This window comes from Schistocerca gregaria, chromosome 3 (genome assembly GCF_023897955.1).
Source record: "Schistocerca gregaria isolate iqSchGreg1 chromosome 3, iqSchGreg1.2, whole genome shotgun sequence".
Taxonomy (NCBI): domain Eukaryota; kingdom Metazoa; phylum Arthropoda; class Insecta; order Orthoptera; family Acrididae; genus Schistocerca; species Schistocerca gregaria.
Genome location: NC_064922.1, coordinates 794,786,888 through 794,804,554, shown reverse-complemented (window position 1 = coordinate 794,804,554; position 17,667 = coordinate 794,786,888). Strand labels below are relative to the sequence as shown.

Sequence of the window (17,667 nt, the reverse complement as noted above, 5' to 3'; positions counted from 1 at the left end):
CACGATTCCCGGTCGATGCATTATTTTGCTCTTGTGGCAACAATGCTGCCGCGCGGATTGCTCGCTTGAGATGGGTCAGCCTCAGGACCTTATAGCTGTATAGCTGCGGCTGCAGTTTAATCTAGAGAGTCGGGACAGCACGTGTAGCAAGACAACAGATTCTTCAGAAAGCGCAAACTGTCTATCTCTAATATGTGAGACTTACCGAGTTTCCTGCGAGGTCGTCTCCGGCGTGCCTCGGTAGCGCAGTAGGCAGCGCGTAAGTCTCATAATCTTAAGGTCGTGAGTTCGATCCTCACCCGGGGCATTCAATTTTCTGCACATCATGACTGCATTAAGGGCGTTGCTGTTGCTAGGAAACGAACTTAACTGTTGTCCGTTATCCACACGGAGTCCACGCCTCAGCGTCAAAATGTTTACTTCCAATTATGACGACGTAACAACTTTGATATTTCTCCTCCGTGTTACAAGCAAAATGCGATGCACACAGCAATGGACAGTCAATTTTGAACTGTGCGCCATGCCGGTCTGTAGGCGCGGATATGATCGCAAGCAGAGAACAGCACTGAGTCCAGATTCAGCACAAAATACAATAAGAGACGGAGTAAATCTCACCGCTGTAGAGCAAGTCCTGTGTGGTCTAGTGGCTAGGATACCTGGCTTTCACTCAACAGGTCCGGCTTCGATTCCCGGTACCGGAACGGAACTATTTGCGCACACAACGCTCCATGTTTTGGTCTTCGAACTGTCGTTGGTCGCCCTTCTTCCTTGGCTTCAACCGAACGCAATCGGGGAAAGCAGGCACGTGATGCAGTTACTGTCAGCACCGGAATAAAGGGAGAAGAGGCACTGGTCCGCTGTTGGGCTGCTACCAGCGTCAGTGAGTAGTCGGTGCAGTCGCCAGTAGCGCCAGAAGCCTACACACACCTTCCACTTAATCACGTTGCTTGAAACCGCTCCAACCACAACAAGCGAAAGCCCGGATAGCTCAGTCGGTAGAGCATTAGGCTTTTAACCTAAGGGTCCAGGGTTCGAGTCCCTGTCCTGGCGAAGATTTTAACGCTTCCATAATGGCTCGTCTCGTAGCGATAGTAGCCCTGTCGTAATCAGTGCACGGTTTTACGTTTCCTGTCGGCATTCTGCGCAGACGCAACCGGTCGGGTTTTTCACGATTCGAGGGGCACCTGTTGGACAAGCAGTCGTGGCCGAGTGGTTAAGGCGTCTGACTAGAAATCAGATTCCCTCTGGAGCGTAGGTTCGAGTCCTACCGACTGCGTCCGATTTTTCTTTTCTTGTTTTGGAAGAAGAAGCAGAAAATATCGCGTTTTGGTACCTCGCCACACCTCACCTCTCACAGCCGTTTATAGTGCCTGTCCTTTAGATAAGGGCGATTTCCAAGCGTCAGCTTTCGCGTCAGCCGAGCAAAGTCGGGACAAGTCGGGACATACTACAGGATGGTGCAACGACGAAAAAAAAAAAAACCTTAATTTAACAGCAGGAGCCCACATAATGATACGGAAAAGTTAGCGCCACTTGCGGTGGCCGGGAATCGTACCCGGATCAACTGCTTGGAAGGCAACTATGCTCAACAGTACAACACCACCGCACTGCCGCTGCTCGCAACGCCGCGCTGTGTCGGCTTCCCGCCCGCCGACGGCGGCCCACGGCTATAGGAGCTGCAGGCGCATTACGAGGTAGGAGGGTGCATCCACACGCATTCGGGCAGCGCCTCCAAGCACGCTACGTCTTTGGGCAAGACTCGTCGCCGCTGACGCAAGGTTACTCACACGATAGTGATGAACGGTCGTTTTAAGGCAGTGTAGTGGGGGACTTCGCGAGTTTAGCCCCTTTTTCGACGTCGCTGGGTGGCAATCCCAGTTTCCCTGCCGACAGCTGCTTGGAAAGCACGGGTAGCTTGTCGAGCATCTGTAGTTGAGTGGTTTGTGACTCAGTAGTGCAGTAGGCAGCGCCTAAGTCTCATAATCTTAAGGTATGCCGGCACGATTCCCGGTCGATGCATTATTTTGCTCTTGTGGCAACAATGCTGCCGCGCGGATTGCTCGCTTGAGATGGGTCAGCCTCAGGACCTTATAGCTGTATAGCTGCGGCTGCAGTTTAATCTAGAGAGTCGGGACAGCACGTGTAGCAAGACAACAGATTCTTCAGAAAGCGCAAACTGTCTATCTCTAATATGTGAGACTTACCGAGTTTCCTGCGAGGTCGTCTCCGGCGTGCCTCGGTAGCGCAGTAGGCAGCGCGTAAGTCTCATAATCTTAAGGTCGTGAGTTCGATCCTCACCCGGGGCATTCAATTTTCTGCACATCATGACTGCATTAAGGGCGTTGCTGTTGCTAGGAAACGAACTTAACTGTTGTCCGTTATCCACACGGAGTCCACGCCTCAGCGTCAAAATGTTTACTTCCAATTATGACGACGTAACAACTTTGATATTTCTCCTCCGTGTTACAAGCAAAATGCGATGCACACAGCAATGGACAGTCAATTTTGAACTGTGCGCCATGCCGGTCTGTAGGCGCGGATATGATCGCAAGCAGAGAACAGCACTGAGTCCAGATTCAGCACAAAATACAATAAGAGACGGAGTAAATCTCACCGCTGTAGAGCAAGTCCTGTGTGGTCTAGTGGCTAGGATACCTGGCTTTCACTCAACAGGTCCGGCTTCGATTCCCGGTACCGGAACGGAACTATTTGCGCACACAACGCTCCATGTTTTGGTCTTCGAACTGTCGTTGGTCGCCCTTCTTCCTTGGCTTCAACCGAACGCAATCGGGGAAAGCAGGCACGTGATGCAGTTACTGTCAGCACCGGAATAAAGGGAGAAGAGGCACTGGTCCGCTGTTGGGCTGCTACCAGCGTCAGTGAGTAGTCGGTGCAGTCGCCAGTAGCGCCAGAAGCCTACACACACCTTCCACTTAATCACGTTGCTTGAAACCGCTCCAACCACAACAAGCGAAAGCCCGGATAGCTCAGTCGGTAGAGCATTAGGCTTTTAACCTAAGGGTCCAGGGTTCGAGTCCCTGTCCTGGCGAAGATTTTAACGCTTCCATAATGGCTCGTCTCGTAGCGATAGTAGCCCTGTCGTAATCAGTGCACGGTTTTACGTTTCCTGTCGGCATTCTGCGCAGACGCAACCGGTCGGGTTTTTCACGATTCGAGGGGCACCTGTTGGACAAGCAGTCGTGGCCGAGTGGTTAAGGCGTCTGACTAGAAATCAGATTCCCTCTGGAGCGTAGGTTCGAGTCCTACCGACTGCGTCCGATTTTTCTTTTCTTGTTTTGGAAGAAGAAGCAGAAAATATCGCGTTTTGGTACCTCGCCACACCTCACCTCTCACAGCCGTTTATAGTGCCTGTCCTTTAGATAAGGGCGATTTCCAAGCGTCAGCTTTCGCGTCAGCCGAGCAAAGTCGGGACAAGTCGGGACATACTACAGGATGGTGCAACGACGAAAAAAAAAAAAACCTTAATTTAACAGCAGGAGCCCACATAATGATACGGAAAAGTTAGCGCCACTTGCGGTGGCCGGGAATCGTACCCGGATCAACTGCTTGGAAGGCAACTATGCTCAACAGTACAACACCACCGCACTGCCGCTGCTCGCAACGCCGCGCTGTGTCGGCTTCCCGCCCGCCGACGGCGGCCCACGGCTATAGGAGCTGCAGGCGCATTACGAGGTAGGAGGGTGCATCCACACGCATTCGGGCAGCGCCTCCAAGCACGCTACGTCTTTGGGCAAGACTCGTCGCCGCTGACGCAAGGTTACTCACACGATAGTGATGAACGGTCGTTTTAAGGCAGTGTAGTGGGGGACTTCGCGAGTTTAGCCCCTTTTTCGACGTCGCTGGGTGGCAATCCCAGTTTCCCTGCCGACAGCTGCTTGGAAAGCACGGGTAGCTTGTCGAGCATCTGTAGTTGAGTGGTTTGTGACTCAGTAGTGCAGTAGGCAGCGCCTAAGTCTCATAATCTTAAGGTATGCCGGCACGATTCCCGGTCGATGCATTATTTTGCTCTTGTGGCAACAATGCTGCCGCGCGGATTGCTCGCTTGAGATGGGTCAGCCTCAGGACCTTATAGCTGTATAGCTGCGGCTGCAGTTTAATCTAGAGAGTCGGGACAGCACGTGTAGCAAGACAACAGATTCTTCAGAAAGCGCAAACTGTCTATCTCTAATATGTGAGACTTACCGAGTTTCCTGCGAGGTCGTCTCCGGCGTGCCTCGGTAGCGCAGTAGGCAGCGCGTAAGTCTCATAATCTTAAGGTCGTGAGTTCGATCCTCACCCGGGGCATTCAATTTTCTGCACATCATGACTGCATTAAGGGCGTTGCTGTTGCTAGGAAACGAACTTAACTGTTGTCCGTTATCCACACGGAGTCCACGCCTCAGCGTCAAAATGTTTACTTCCAATTATGACGACGTAACAACTTTGATATTTCTCCTCCGTGTTACAAGCAAAATGCGATGCACACAGCAATGGACAGTCAATTTTGAACTGTGCGCCATGCCGGTCTGTAGGCGCGGATATGATCGCAAGCAGAGAACAGCACTGAGTCCAGATTCAGCACAAAATACAATAAGAGACGGAGTAAATCTCACCGCTGTAGAGCAAGTCCTGCGTGGTCTAGTGGCTAGGATACCTGGCTTTCACTCAACAGGTCCGGCTTCGATTCCCGGTACCGGAACGGAACTATTTGCGCACACAACGCTCCATGTTTTGGTCTTCGAACTGTCGTTGGTCGCCCTTCTTCCTTGGCTTCAACCGAACGCAATCGGGGAAAGCAGGCACGTGATGCAGTTACTGTCAGCACCGGAATAAAGGGAGAAGAGGCACTGGTCCGCTGTTGGGCTGCTACCAGCGTCAGTGAGTAGTCGGTGCAGTCGCCAGTAGCGCCAGAAGCCTACACACACCTTCCACTTAATCACGTTGCTTGAAACCGCTCCAACCACAACAAGCGAAAGCCCGGATAGCTCAGTCGGTAGAGCATTAGGCTTTTAACCTAAGGGTCCAGGGTTCGAGTCCCTGTCCTGGCGAAGATTTTAACGCTTCCATAATGGCTCGTCTCGTAGCGATAGTAGCCCTGTCGTAATCAGTGCACGGTTTTACGTTTCCTGTCGGCATTCTGCGCAGACGCAACCGGTCGGGTTTTTCACGATTCGAGGGGCACCTGTTGGACAAGCAGTCGTGGCCGAGTGGTTAAGGCGTCTGACTAGAAATCAGATTCCCTCTGGAGCGTAGGTTCGAGTCCTACCGACTGCGTCCGATTTTTCTTTTCTTGTTTTGGAAGAAGAAGCAGAAAATATCGCGTTTTGGTACCTCGCCACACCTCACCTCTCACAGCCGTTTATAGTGCCTGTCCTTTAGATAAGGGCGATTTCCAAGCGTCAGCTTTCGCGTCAGCCGAGCAAAGTCGGGACAAGTCGGGACATACTACAGGATGGTGCAACGACGAAAAAAAAAAAAACCTTAATTTAACAGCAGGAGCCCACATAATGATACGGAAAAGTTAGCGCCACTTGCGGTGGCCGGGAATCGTACCCGGATCAACTGCTTGGAAGGCAACTATGCTCAACAGTACAACACCACCGCACTGCCGCTGCTCGCAACGCCGCGCTGTGTCGGCTTCCCGCCCGCCGACGGCGGCCCACGGCTATAGGAGCTGCAGGCGCATTACGAGGTAGGAGGGTGCATCCACACGCATTCGGGCAGCGCCTCCAAGCACGCTACGTCTTTGGGCAAGACTCGTCGCCGCTGACGCAAGGTTACTCACACGATAGTGATGAACGGTCGTTTTAAGGCAGTGTAGTGGGGGACTTCGCGAGTTTAGCCCCTTTTTCGACGTCGCTGGGTGGCAATCCCAGTTTCCCTGCCGACAGCTGCTTGGAAAGCACGGGTAGCTTGTCGAGCATCTGTAGTTGAGTGGTTTGTGACTCAGTAGTGCAGTAGGCAGCGCCTAAGTCTCATAATCTTAAGGTATGCCGGCACGATTCCCGGTCGATGCATTATTTTGCTCTTGTGGCAACAATGCTGCCGCGCGGATTGCTCGCTTGAGATGGGTCAGCCTCAGGACCTTATAGCTGTATAGCTGCGGCTGCAGTTTAATCTAGAGAGTCGGGACAGCACGTGTAGCAAGACAACAGATTCTTCAGAAAGCGCAAACTGTCTATCTCTAATATGTGAGACTTACCGAGTTTCCTGCGTGGTCGTCTCCGGCGTGCCTCGGTAGCGCAGTAGGCAGCGCGTAAGTCTCATAATCTTAAGGTCGTGAGTTCGATCCTCACCCGGGGCATTCAATTTTCTGCACATCATGACTGCATTAAGGGCGTTGCTGTTGCTAGGAAACGAACTTAACTGTTGTCCGTTATCCACACGGAGTCCACGCCTCAGCGTCAAAATGTTTACTTCCAATTATGACGACGTAACAACTTTGATATTTCTCCTCCGTGTTACAAGCAAAATGCGATGCACACAGCAATGGACAGTCAATTTTGAACTGTGCGCCATGCCGGTCTGTAGGCGCGGATATGATCGCAAGCAGAGAACAGCACTGAGTCCAGATTCAGCACAAAATACAATAAGAGACGGAGTAAATCTCACCGCTGTAGAGCAAGTCCTGTGTGGTCTAGTGGCTAGGATACCTGGCTTTCACTCAACAGGTCCGGCTTCGATTCCCGGTACCGGAACGGAACTATTTGCGCACACAACGCTCCATGTTTTGGTCTTCGAACTGTCGTTGGTCGCCCTTCTTCCTTGGCTTCAACCGAACGCAATCGGGGAAAGCAGGCACGTGATGCAGTTACTGTCAGCACCGGAATAAAGGGAGAAGAGGCACTGGTCCGCTGTTGGGCTGCTACCAGCGTCAGTGAGTAGTCGGTGCAGTCGCCAGTAGCGCCAGAAGCCTACACACACCTTCCACTTAATCACGTTGCTTGAAACCGCTCCAACCACAACAAGCGAAAGCCCGGATAGCTCAGTCGGTAGAGCATTATGCTTTTAACCTAAGGGTCCAGGGTTCGAGTCCCTGTCCGCGCGAAGATTTTAACGCTTCCATAATGGCTCGTCTCGTAGCGATAGTAGCCCTGTCGTAATCAGTGCACGGTTTTACGTTTCCTGTCGGCATTCTGCGCAGACGCAACCGGTCGGGTTTTTCACGATTCGAGGGGCACCTGTTGGACAAGCAGTCGTGGCCGAGTGGTTAAGGCGTCTGACTAGAAAACAGATTCCCTCTGGGAGCGTAGGTTCGAGTCCTACCGACTGCGTCGGATTTTTCTTTTCTTGTTTTGGAAGAAGAAGCAGAAAATATCGCGTTTTGGTACCTCGCCACACCTCACCTCTCACAGCCGTTTATAGTGCCTGTCCTTTAGATAAGGGCGATTTCCAAGCGTCAGCTTTCGCGTCAGCCGAGCAAAGTCGGGACAAGTCGGGACATACTACAGGATGGTGCAACGACGAAAAAAAAAAACCTTAATTTAACAGCAGGAGCCCACATAATGATACGGAAAAGTTAGCGCCACTTGCGGTGGCCGGGAATCGTACCCGGATCAACTGCTTGGAAGGCAACTATGCTCAACAGTACAACACCACCGCACTGCCGCTGCTCGCAACGCCGCGCTGTGTCGGCTTCCCGCCCGCCGACGGCGGCCCACGGCTATAGGAGCTGCAGGCGCATTACGAGGTAGGAGGGTGCATCCACACGCATTCGGGCAGCGCCTCCAAGCACGCTACGTCTTTGGGCAAGACTCGTCGCCGCTGACGCAAGGTTACTCACACGATAGTGATGAACGGTCGTTTTAAGGCAGTGTAGTGGGGGACTTCGCGAGTTTAGCCCCTTTTTCGACGTCGCTGGGTGGCAATCCCAGTTTCCCTGCCGACAGCTGCTTGGAAAGCACGGGTAGCTTGTCGAGCATCTGTAGTTGAGTGGTTTGTGACTCAGTAGTGCAGTAGGCAGCGCCTAAGTCTCATAATCTTAAGGTATGCCGGCACGATTCCCGGTCGATGCATTATTTTGCTCTTGTGGCAACAATGCTGCCGCGCGGATTGCTCGCTTGAGATGGGTCAGCCTCAGGACCTTATAGCTGTATAGCTGCGGCTGCAGTTTAATCTAGAGAGTCGGGACAGCACGTGTAGCAAGACAACAGATTCTTCAGAAAGCGCAAACTGTCTATCTCTAATATGTGAGACTTACCGAGTCTCCTGCGTGGTCGTCTCCGGCGTGCCTCGGTAGCGCAGTAGGCAGCGCGTAAGTCTCATAATCTTAAGGTCGTGAGTTCGATCCTCACCCGGGGCATTCAATTTTCTGCACATCATGACTGCATTAAGGGCGTTGCTGTTGCTAGGAAACGAACTTAACTGTTGTCCGTTATCCACACGGAGTCCACGCCTCAGCGTCAAAATGTTTACTTCCAATTATGACGACGTAACAACTTTGATATTTCTCCTCCGTGTTACAAGCAAAATGCGATGCACACAGCAATGGACAGTCAATTTTGAACTGTGCGCCATGCCGGTCTGTAGGCGCGGATATGATCGCAAGCAGAGAACAGCACTGAGTCCAGATTCAGCACAAAATACAATAAGAGACGGAGTAAATCTCACCGCTGTAGAGCAAGTCCTGTGTGGTCTAGTGGCTAGGATACCTGGCTTTCACTCAACAGGTCCGGCTTCGATTCCCGGTACCGGAACGGAACTATTTGCGCACACAACGCTCCATGTTTTGGTCTTCGAACTGTCGTTGGTCGCCCTTCTTCCTTGGCTTCAACCGAACGCAATCGGGGAAAGCAGGCACGTGATGCAGTTACTGTCAGCACCGGAATAAAGGGAGAAGAGGCACTGGTCCGCTGTTGGGCTGCTACCAGCGTCAGTGAGTAGTCGGTGCAGTCGCCAGTAGCGCCAGAAGCCTACACACACCTTCCACTTAATCACGTTGCTTGAAACCGCTCCAACCACAACAAGCGAAAGCCCGGATAGCTCAGTCGGTAGAGCATTAGGCTTTTAACCTAAGGGTCCAGGGTTCGAGTCCCTGTCCGCGCGAAGATTTTAACGCTTCCATAATGGCTCGTCTCGTAGCGATAGTAGCCCTGTCGTAATCAGTGCACGGTTTTACGTTTCCTGTCGGCATTCTGCGCAGACGCAACCGGTCGGGTTTTTCACGATTCGAGGGGCACATGTTGGACAAGCAGTCGTGGCCGAGTGGTTAAGGCGTCTGACTAGAAATCAGATTCCCTCTGGGAGCGTAGGTTCGAGTCCTACCGACTGCGTCCGATTTTTCTTTTCTTGTTTTGGAAGAAGAAGCAGAAAATATCGCGTTTTGGTACCTAGCCACACCTCACCTCTCACAGCCGTTTATAGTGCCTGTCCTTTAGATAAGGGCGATTTCCAAGCGTCAGCTTTCGCGTCAGCCGAGCAAAGTCGGGACAAGTCGGGACATACTACAGGATGGTGCAACGACGAAAAAAAAAAAAAACCTTAATTTAACAGCAGGAGCCCACATAATGATACGGAAAAGTTAGCGCCACTTGCGGTGGCCGGGAATCGTACCCGGATCAACTGCTTGGAAGGCAACTATGCTCAACAGTACAACACCACCGCACTGCCGCTGCTCGCAACGCCGCGCTGTGTCGGCTTCCCGCCCGCCGACGGCGGCCCACGGCTATAGGAGCTGCAGGCGCATTACGAGGTAGGAGGGTGCATCCACACGCATTCGGGCAGCGCCTCCAAGCACGCTACGTCTTTGGGCAAGACTCGTCGCCGCTGACGCAAGGTTACTCACACGATAGTGATGAACGGTCGTTTTAAGGCAGTGTAGTGGGGGACTTCGCGAGTTTAGCCCCTTTTTCGACGTCGCTGGGTGGCAATCCCAGTTTCCCTGCCGACAGCTGCTTGGAAAGCACGGGTAGCTTGTCGAGCATCTGTAGTTGAGTGGTTTGTGACTCAGTAGTGCAGTAGGCAGCGCCTAAGTCTCATAATCTTAAGGTATGCCGGCACGATTCCCGGTCGATGCATTATTTTGCTCTTGTGGCAACAATGCTGCCGCGCGGATTGCTCGCTTGAGATGGGTCAGCCTCAGGACCTTATAGCTGTATAGCTGCGGCTGCAGTTTAATCTAGAGAGTCGGGACAGCACGTGTAGCAAGACAACAGATTCTTCAGAAAGCGCAAACTGTCTATCTCTAATATGTGAGACTTACCGAGTCTCCTGCGTGGTCGTCTCCGGCGTGCCTCGGTAGCGCAGTAGGCAGCGCGTAAGTCTCATAATCTTAAGGTCGTGAGTTCGATCCTCACCCGGGGCATTCAATTTTCTGCACATCATGACTGCATTAAGGGCGTTGCTGTTGCTAGGAAACGAACTTAACTGTTGTCCGTTATCCACACGGAGTCCACGCCTCAGCGTCAAAATGTTTACTTCCAATTATGACGACGTAACAACTTTGATATTTCTCCTCCGTGTTACAAGCAAAATGCGATGCACACAGCAATGGACAGTCAATTTTGAACTGTGCGCCATGCCGGTCTGTAGGCGCGGATATGATCGCAAGCAGAGAACAGCACTGAGTCCAGATTCAGCACAAAATACAATAAGAGACGGAGTAAATCTCACCGCTGTAGAGCAAGTCCTGTGTGGTCTAGTGGCTAGGATACCTGGCTTTCACTCAACAGGTCCGGCTTCGATTCCCGGTACCGGAACGGAACTATTTGCGCACACAACGCTCCATGTTTTGGTCTTCGAACTGTCGTTGGTCGCCCTTCTTCCTTGGCTTCAACCGAACGCAATCGGGGAAAGCAGGCACGTGATGCAGTTACTGTCAGCACCGGAATAAAGGGAGAAGAGGCACTGGTCCGCTGTTGGGCTGCTACCAGCGTCAGTGAGTAGTCGGTGCAGTCGCCAGTAGCGCCAGAAGCCTACACACACCTTCCACTTAATCACGTTGCTTGAAACCGCTCCAACCACAACAAGCGGAAGCCCGGATAGCTCAGTCGGTAGAGCATTAGGCTTTTAACCTAAGGGTCCAGGGTTCGAGTCCCTGTCCGCGCGAAGATTTTAACGCTTCCATAATGGCTCGTCTCGTAGCGATAGTAGCCCTGTCGTAATCAGTGCACGGTTTTACGTTTCCTGTCGGCATTCTGCGCAGACGCAACCGGTCGGGTTTTTCACGATTCGAGGGGCACCTGTTGGACAAGCAGTCGTGGCCGAGTGGTTAAGGCGTCTGACTAGAAAACAGATTCCCTCTGGGAGCGTAGGTTCGAGTCCTACCGACTGCGTCGGATTTTTCTTTTCTTGTTTTGGAAGAAGAAGCAGAAAATATCGCGTTTTGGTACCTCGCCACACCTCACCTCTCACAGCCGTTTATAGTGCCTGTCCTTTAGATAAGGGCGATTTCCAAGCGTCAGCTTTCGCGTCAGCCGAGCAAAGTCGGGACAAGTCGGGACATACTACAGGATGGTGCAACGACGAAAAAAAAAAAACCTTAATTTAACAGCAGGAGCCCACATAATGATACGGAAAAGTTAGCGCCACTTGCGGTGGCCGGGAATCGTACCCGGATCAACTGCTTGGAAGGCAACTATGCTCAACAGTACAACACCACCGCACTGCCGCTGCTCGCAACGCCGCGCTGTGTCGGCTTCCCGCCCGCCGACGGCGGCCCACGGCTATAGGAGCTGCAGGCGCATTACGAGGTAGGAGGGTGCATCCACACGCATTCGGGCAGCGCCTCCAAGCACGCTACGTCTTTGGGCAAGACTCGTCGCCGCTGACGCAAGGTTACTCACACGATAGTGATGAACGGTCGTTTTAAGGCAGTGTAGTGGGGGACTTCGCGAGTTTAGCCCCTTTTTCGACGTCGCTGGGTGGCAATCCCAGTTTCCCTGCCGACAGCTGTTTGGAAAGCACGGGTAGCTTGTCGAGCATCTGTAGTTGAGTGGTTTGTGACTCAGTAGTGCAGTAGGCAGCGCCTAAGTCTCATAATCTTAAGGTATGCCGGCACGATTCCCGGTCGATGCATTATTTTGCTCTTGTGGCAACAATGCTGCCGCGCGGATTGCTCGCTTGAGATGGGTCAGCCTCAGGACCTTATAGCTGTATAGCTGCTGCTGCAGTTTAATCTAGAGAGTCGGGACAGCACGTGTAGCAAGACAAACAGATTCTTCAGAAAGCGCAAACTGTCTATCTCTAATATGTGAGACTTACCGAGTTTCCTGCGAGGTCGTCTCCGGCGTGCCTCGGCAGCGGTGGTGAGCGGACCTCCAGGGCCAGCGCGCTGCGGCAGGAAGTGTTTACGTCAGGCGGTGAGTCGCGTGCTTACAGCGTCTGCTTATTAGTATTCGTTCCGTTCTGTAGGATCTGATATGGAATTATGAATCCGACTAACAGGAAAGATACCTTGAAGTTTACCTTTGATAGGAACTTTTCGAAACCAAATTCGTTTGAAGTTGAAGCATGGTTAGAGGAAACAGCTAAGATTACTTTTGATGACATTGTAGGGATAAATTTCTCTATCGTGACTAGTGTTGTTTATGTGAAATTAACGTCCTCTGAACTGTGTGATAGAATTGTAGAGTCCAGTGGAGGTGTACTGAAGTTTAAACATAGCGATGGTACCGTCAGTGACGTCAGCATTACGCATGCTGGACTGGGCATCCGGACGGCACGTATTTTCGAACTCCCGTTTGAAATAACAGCCGCGCAAATAAATTCTGCATTGACACCTTACGGGAGGGTCATTAACAATTTTGCGGAGCGTTGGTCCAAAGCCCACAAATTTCCGGTGCTTAACGGCGTCAGGCAGGTTAAGATCGATATACTGAAGCACATACCTTCATATATTTACGTAGGTGGACATCGCGGAATTGTCATATATGATGGGCAGCCAAAAACGTGTGCCGGCTGTGGTGCGCCCGGCCACGTGCGCTCTGAATGTATACAAAGACGGGTGACGCAGATACCTGTCGGTGAAGCCGCTAGCCCCCCTGTGACGACGGCACTGCCACTGACATACGCTGTCGCGGCTTCTGGTCTTCCACCCGCGACCCCGCCTGTAGATGCCCCTCGTTTGAATGATGTTTTGGCCGATAACGTCAAAGAACGGAGTGCTGACGCGGCACCGCCGCTACCACACTCAGAGATGGAGGTAACGACGGATGACTCCCCAGTGGTTGATGCCACTGGTACTGAGGATGAAGCAGACGCTGTGTTCCCGGCGGATCAACCCCAGAGTCAACAGTCCACTTCGGATGTTGATGATACTGCGAACCCTAACAGGAAGCTTTCCAAAAAGAAGCGGAGACTTGCACATCAAGGAGCCAATCAGCTCGCCCCACAGCTCCGCGACAAAGCGAAACGAATAAGCAGCCAAATGTGTCAGAACACTTCTGAACCCTCTGAAGTTGGTCTCCCTGCGTCTGGTCGAATGGACATTGATCCTGTAGTGTCTCCCCCTGTGAATCCACGACGGGTGGAAGATAGTGATACCTCGAGTAGAGTCGTTTTGCCGGATACCCACGCTCAAGGAAACGCAGGATCGCTTTTGTCAGAGGCCACTCTCACTGGGAATTGGGCACAGGAAATGGAAGTATTGGATGCGAGCAATGATGCGGCTGTCATGCGGACCATTGAGACGGAATCTTCGGCACCCCCCACAGAGCAGCATACACCAACCGTACCGGGAACTACAGGAACTCCGACTGACGCGCTTGGCCTCAATTTCGTTAGCCATCCTTCTAAGACTGTTTAATTAATAGTATGTGCCTTCTCCCATGAACGAGCCCCAAGCCTATAAAATTGCCACGTTAAACATCAATAAGATACAGTCGTACTGGCGGCTCCGTAATTTACAAGATTTTGTATACGCAGCGGATATCGATATTCTGTTACTTCAAGAAGTCGCTGCGATTGAACTTGACCGAATAACTGGTTATACTACTCTCTCCAATTCCGGGAGCGGTGCGAATTTAGGGACAGCGATTCTGTTAAAAGAAGGGATTGTAGCGACCGACGCAGAAAAACTGCCTGATCATAGAGGGATCGCTGTCACTTTCCATCGGACACGCATAATCAATGTTTACGCCCCGTCCGGCAGTAGCAATAGGCGTGCTAGGGCTGAGTTCTTCACAAGCGCCATAGTCCCACTTTTTAGGGGAACCTACGATCGTATAATTTTTGCGGGTGACTTCAATTGTGTCTTAAGTCCAAAAGACCAGACGCCTAATTTTAACAAATCTGGAGAACTAGAACGTATCGTCCAAGAAATGAACCTCATTGACACATGGGAGCATACGCACGGAGCGGCACCTGGGTTCACTCATGTCACGAACCACTCTGCAAGCCGGCTAGACAGAATCTATGTATCGGCGTGTATGAAGACTCAAGTCCTCCAATCCGAAGTTTGGCCCACAATTTTTTCCGATCATGCCGCATATATTTGTACTGTTAACATGGTCAAGCAAGGCACATTTCGCGGCAGAGGTTTCTGGAAACTTAACAATGCTCTCCTTAACGATGTTGACTGTCACCGTGTCTTTAACGAAACATGGGAGGCATGTGAACGACGGGTTGCACAGTATGCCTCCGTTACTGAATGGTGGATAACACATGCCAAACCAACTTTATCAAAAATGTTTAAACGCTACGCTCGGGACAAATCCTGGTGGCAACGGCAAACGTCTGAGTTTTATTTTACTTGTCTCAGGGAGCTTTACCAGTCCGATGTGACTGTACCTGAAAATTTTATGCAGATTAAAAAAATTAAGGCAAAATTATTAAAACTTCAGCGGCAGCAGGCAGAAGGCTTTCAAATAAGGTCCAGGCCCCAGAATGTGATAGACGACGAAATGACATCCATGTTTCACGTCATTCGTGAAAATAAGAGGGGGCGGCGGAGATTAATAACTCGTCTTCAGTTGAGTGAAGGCGTTGCGCTCACGCGGCAACAAGACATACGGAACGCACTTCACAATCACTTGGCAGGTCTCCTGACAACGACACATACCGACGATGGAACTCACGATGAATTACTCAATAACTTGCAAAGGACTTTGGGTGCTGCTGAAGTCGAAACTCTCATGCGAGAAATTGATGAAGACGAATTGGATTCTGCGCTATCACGAAGTCCGAAAAATAAATCGCCGGGACCCGACGGTCTCACTGCCGAATTTTATCTTACTTTCTGCGACAAATTAAAGCCCAAGTTGTTGAGTATGTTTAATGAAATTTTACGGCCAGATTTTAATGTTCCTCAGGCTCTCGTGGAAGGCATCGTGGTTTTAATCCCTAAACGCCCAATGTGCAGTTCTGTTGACGATTTTCGGCCGCTTACTTTACTGAACAGTGACTACAAAATTTTAGCACGTATTATTTCTAATAGATTGAAAATGTTGATGAATACTGTCATTGGTCAGTACCAGACCAGTGTAGGTGTCGGTAGGACGATCTTCCAAAATTTGTCTCAATACAGGGACGTTATAGCCATTGCAGATGCGTGTAAGATACGGTGTGCGCTAGTTTCCCTTGACTTTTCAAAGGCATTCGACAGAGTAAACCATCAGTTTCTCATCCGGACGATGCATGCCATGGGTTTTCCACTACGTTTTATCAATCTTATACATGAGCTCCTTCGTAAAGGAGTAACTCGACTCATGGTGAATGGCCAGCTGAGCGCATCAATTAATATTACTAATTCAGTGCGACAGGGATGCCCTATGTCGATGGCCTTGTTTGCCATTGCCATTGAGCCTTTGCTTGTCACCTTGACACAGCGTCTACAAGGATTAACCATCCACGGCATTAAGATTGTTTGTACTGCATATGCGGATGACGTCGGATTTTTGGTCATGGACGAAGGTGAAGTCGAGGAAGCCCTTCAGATCGTCAAAAACTACGAACTTGTTGCGGGTGCGAAGTTGAATGCCAGGAAATCTGGCATTATGAACATAGGACGCGGCATCTCGCTGCACCATCACGGTCAGTTGCAACTAATTTCTAAAATGAAATGCCTTGGTATTGAGTACAGGAGCAACATACAGCACACAATTGCGGTGAACTATAGGAATCTCCTGGCAAGTATGCGTGCTTGCATGCAGACCCACTACCTAAGAAGCCTTGATGAACTGCAGAAAGTCACCTTCGCTAATGTCTACCTCACCTCAAAGATTAACTACGTTGCACAAGTACTGCCCATGCCACAGGAGACAGCGAAGCGTATGATGTCCGCTCTAGGCCATTTTGTCACACGTGGACACATTTTTAAAGTCAAGTACGATACGCTCACTCTCTCCACGACCGATGGAGGCTTAAATTTAACAGATGTTCGTTCCAAGTCACGAGCTTTGTACGTATGCACCACCTACAAACGGTGGAGGTCGTTACCGAACAGTCTAACGGCTCACTTGTTAACCGAAATAGCGCCGGCCTGCCTGCAGCCTCCTGTCTCTGTTCAACATATTCCGCCTGCGCTGACTCACTTTAAGAGCTTTTTCATTGAGTTCAGTTACGTACGGTCAACTCTCCCAGAAAATGAGCTTTCCGTGGTGAAGTTAGTTTATAATAAACTACTGGCAACCAAGAACAGGAACAACATCGAACACAAATACCCCAATCATCGCTGGCCAGTGATATGGAAAAACATACATAGCCGTGATTTACCAACGTCAGTGAAAGCCTCTTGGTACAGGGTCGTGAACCGTAAAATAAGTACCAATTCACGACTTCATGCTCTACATTTGGCTGACTCACCTTTGTGCCTAACGTGCAACTTGCCTGATACTGATGAACATCGTTTTCTGTGCACCACTGTCCAAGCAGTTTGGCCATGCATTCGCCGAAAACTGGCTACGATTATGAGGACTTCCCAGCTTTGTATTAAACCTGAAGATTTCCTGTATCCGGATTCAGTGCCGTACCCGAACACCAAACGGAACTCTGTCAATTGGTTGAAGGGTCATTATGTTCATTATTTACAGACGCAAGAACCCAAGAGTGAGGCGGCGTTCTGTCTTTACCTGGCATTACAGTTTCACATACTTTCACAGACGAGACATTACAGGAAACGATATGCGAATTTTTTAGAAGTCGTTCTTCGATGAAAGAAGTATTTTTTTCTTTCCTTCATTCTACATTGCTTTGTTTTTTCTCTTTTCTTCTTCAAATGTCACAGTGACGTATACTGAACAGTGTTACGACAAGGACTATTTTATTTTCTTCTGTTTTTCTAGCGGACCAGAGTTCCTTTTTCATTTTCTATTAAAAAAAAAAAAATATATATATATTCTACTTTGTCACCATTGCGGGACTATGCAATAGGTTTAGAAGTATCTTTGGTTTGGAAATCGGAATAGTTCAGAAGAATAAGTACTTCAGAAATCATGGCAGATGAAGCCGACGCCGACGAAGGCGATTTATGGCGAGCGCAAGGCGGGGCTGAAGGGGAGGAAGGAGGCCCTAAAAAAAAAAACAAAAAAAAAAGGTAGCGCAGTAGGCAGCGCGTAAGTCTCATAATCTTAAGGTCGTGAGTTCGATCCTCACCCGGGGCATTCAATTTTCTGCACATCATGACTGCATTAAGGGCGTTGCTGTTGCTAGGAAACGAACTTAACTGTTGTCCGTTATCCACACGGAGTCCACGCCTCAGCGTCAAAATGTTTACTTCCAATTATGACGACG

The 17,667-nt window shown here is 50.5% G+C and overlaps 18 non-coding genes across 18 annotated transcripts; all 18 read left to right on the top strand.

Moving 5' to 3' along the window:
• Window positions 1-234: 234 nt before the first annotated feature.
• Window positions 235-307, top strand: Trnam-cau (transfer RNA methionine (anticodon CAU)). Its single transcript has one exon. It is a non-coding gene; the product is annotated as a tRNA-Met (tRNA).
• A 670-nt stretch (window positions 308-977) lies between these two features.
• On the top strand, window positions 978-1,050 carry Trnak-uuu (transfer RNA lysine (anticodon UUU)). Its single transcript has one exon. It is a non-coding gene; the product is annotated as a tRNA-Lys (tRNA).
• A 145-nt stretch (window positions 1,051-1,195) lies between these two features.
• Window positions 1,196-1,276, top strand: Trnas-aga (transfer RNA serine (anticodon AGA)). The gene has a single exon. It is a non-coding gene; the product is annotated as a tRNA-Ser (tRNA).
• Window positions 1,277-2,233: 957 nt separating this feature from the next.
• Window positions 2,234-2,306, top strand: Trnam-cau (transfer RNA methionine (anticodon CAU)). Its single transcript has one exon. It is a non-coding gene; the product is annotated as a tRNA-Met (tRNA).
• Window positions 2,307-2,976: 670 nt separating this feature from the next.
• On the top strand, window positions 2,977-3,049 carry Trnak-uuu (transfer RNA lysine (anticodon UUU)). Its single transcript has one exon. It is a non-coding gene; the product is annotated as a tRNA-Lys (tRNA).
• A 145-nt stretch (window positions 3,050-3,194) lies between these two features.
• On the top strand, window positions 3,195-3,275 carry Trnas-aga (transfer RNA serine (anticodon AGA)). Its single transcript has one exon. It is a non-coding gene; the product is annotated as a tRNA-Ser (tRNA).
• A 957-nt stretch (window positions 3,276-4,232) lies between these two features.
• On the top strand, window positions 4,233-4,305 carry Trnam-cau (transfer RNA methionine (anticodon CAU)). Its single transcript has one exon. It is a non-coding gene; the product is annotated as a tRNA-Met (tRNA).
• A 670-nt stretch (window positions 4,306-4,975) lies between these two features.
• Trnak-uuu (transfer RNA lysine (anticodon UUU)) lies at window positions 4,976-5,048 on the top strand. The gene has a single exon. It is a non-coding gene; the product is annotated as a tRNA-Lys (tRNA).
• A 145-nt stretch (window positions 5,049-5,193) lies between these two features.
• Window positions 5,194-5,274, top strand: Trnas-aga (transfer RNA serine (anticodon AGA)). Its single transcript has one exon. It is a non-coding gene; the product is annotated as a tRNA-Ser (tRNA).
• Window positions 5,275-6,231: 957 nt separating this feature from the next.
• Trnam-cau (transfer RNA methionine (anticodon CAU)) lies at window positions 6,232-6,304 on the top strand. Its single transcript has one exon. It is a non-coding gene; the product is annotated as a tRNA-Met (tRNA).
• Window positions 6,305-6,974: 670 nt separating this feature from the next.
• On the top strand, window positions 6,975-7,047 carry Trnak-uuu (transfer RNA lysine (anticodon UUU)). The gene has a single exon. It is a non-coding gene; the product is annotated as a tRNA-Lys (tRNA).
• A 145-nt stretch (window positions 7,048-7,192) lies between these two features.
• Window positions 7,193-7,274, top strand: Trnas-aga (transfer RNA serine (anticodon AGA)). Its single transcript has one exon. It is a non-coding gene; the product is annotated as a tRNA-Ser (tRNA).
• A 955-nt stretch (window positions 7,275-8,229) lies between these two features.
• On the top strand, window positions 8,230-8,302 carry Trnam-cau (transfer RNA methionine (anticodon CAU)). Its single transcript has one exon. It is a non-coding gene; the product is annotated as a tRNA-Met (tRNA).
• A 670-nt stretch (window positions 8,303-8,972) lies between these two features.
• On the top strand, window positions 8,973-9,045 carry Trnak-uuu (transfer RNA lysine (anticodon UUU)). The gene has a single exon. It is a non-coding gene; the product is annotated as a tRNA-Lys (tRNA).
• Window positions 9,046-9,190: 145 nt separating this feature from the next.
• Window positions 9,191-9,272, top strand: Trnas-aga (transfer RNA serine (anticodon AGA)). Its single transcript has one exon. It is a non-coding gene; the product is annotated as a tRNA-Ser (tRNA).
• Window positions 9,273-10,230: 958 nt separating this feature from the next.
• On the top strand, window positions 10,231-10,303 carry Trnam-cau (transfer RNA methionine (anticodon CAU)). Its single transcript has one exon. It is a non-coding gene; the product is annotated as a tRNA-Met (tRNA).
• A 670-nt stretch (window positions 10,304-10,973) lies between these two features.
• Window positions 10,974-11,046, top strand: Trnak-uuu (transfer RNA lysine (anticodon UUU)). The gene has a single exon. It is a non-coding gene; the product is annotated as a tRNA-Lys (tRNA).
• A 145-nt stretch (window positions 11,047-11,191) lies between these two features.
• On the top strand, window positions 11,192-11,273 carry Trnas-aga (transfer RNA serine (anticodon AGA)). The gene has a single exon. It is a non-coding gene; the product is annotated as a tRNA-Ser (tRNA).
• Window positions 11,274-17,667: the final 6,394 nt, after the last annotated feature.